The 1,216-nt window shown below is 34.4% G+C and overlaps 1 non-coding gene across 1 annotated transcript; it reads right to left on the bottom strand.

Moving 5' to 3' along the window:
* Positions 1 to 366: 366 nt before the first annotated feature.
* Positions 367 to 470, bottom strand: LOC136321634 (U6 spliceosomal RNA). Its single transcript, XR_010728780.1, has one exon. It is a non-coding gene; the product is annotated as a U6 spliceosomal RNA (small nuclear RNA).
* Positions 471 to 1,216: the final 746 nt, after the last annotated feature.

The following is a 1,216-nucleotide window of genomic DNA, read 5'->3' as shown; positions in this document are numbered from 1 at the left end:
CCAACCGGCCAGGGCCTATTTTTCTAAAATTTTAAGAATGTATTGAGATATGTATATAACTTACTTGTATCTATATCTCTGTATGTTGAAAACATGCCTCTTAAATTATTTATTTATGCATATATTTATTTTTATTTTATATTTTGATGACTAAAATGAAATGCATCTCATCAGTGAAATATTAGATAGTCATTTTTCTCTCAAGAAGAACATGTCTTGAATAATAACAGTTAGAAATGTCAGCATAATACAGACATGAATAAGTGAAGTACCATCATTTTTACATTATTATGAGTATGCCAGAGAGGAAGTAAGTGAAGTGAAATTTGTGCAAAGGTCAACAGATCTTTATACGTCTATGTACCTAAGTATATATAATGACTAATTTTTTTTTTCATCCTTGCACAGAGGCCATGCTAATCTTCTCTGTATCGTTCCAATTTTAGTATATGTGCTGCCGAAGAGAGCACGTGATGACTAATTTTAATGTGTCAACCTTATGGGTTAAGGATGCTCACAGAGCTGGCAAAACATTATTTCTAAGCATGTTGATTAGGGTGTTCCTGAAAAAGATTAGCATTTGAATCACTAGATTGAATTAGAAAATCACCATCATCAGTGCATGTGTCTATCATCAAATCTGTTAAGCAACTGAATAGAACAAAAAAAGCACAAAAGGCTGAATTCACACTCTCTGTTGAGCTAGAACATCCCACTTCTTCCTGGGACATCAATGGTCCTGGTTCTTGGGCCTTTGGACTCAGACCAGGACTTAGAACATTGGCTCCCCTAGTTTTCAGGCCTTCAGACTTAACTGAATTACAACACTGGCTTTCATGTCTCTCCAGCTTGTTGACAGCAAACTACAGGATTTCTTGGTCTCCCTAATTGATTTTTTGATAAATCCATATAAAAATTATAGATAGATAGATGATAGATAGATAGATAGATAGATAGATAGATAGATAGATAGAGGGATAGATTCAGAACCCAATATGTTCTTCACACAGATGACCAACTTCATGGAGTGGATGAAAGCCTTAAAATCAGTATGGTTGAGGGTTGTCATCAGATTAAAGCTGAAAAACATGAACCAGCCTTCATGAAGCCCTAATAATTTGCAATGACTGATATTTTCTGAGTCAGGACTAGACTAGAAATGCCAAAATATAATTCAAATGTATACTTCTCTCAGAAATCACATGGTTGCATAAGA

The sequence above is a fragment of the Saccopteryx bilineata genome, chromosome 1 (genome assembly GCF_036850765.1).
Source record: "Saccopteryx bilineata isolate mSacBil1 chromosome 1, mSacBil1_pri_phased_curated, whole genome shotgun sequence".
Lineage (NCBI taxonomy): Eukaryota > Metazoa > Chordata > Mammalia > Chiroptera > Emballonuridae > Saccopteryx > Saccopteryx bilineata.
Note: the sequence above shows the minus strand (reverse complement) of the source record. Positions and strands in the feature narration are given on the sequence as shown.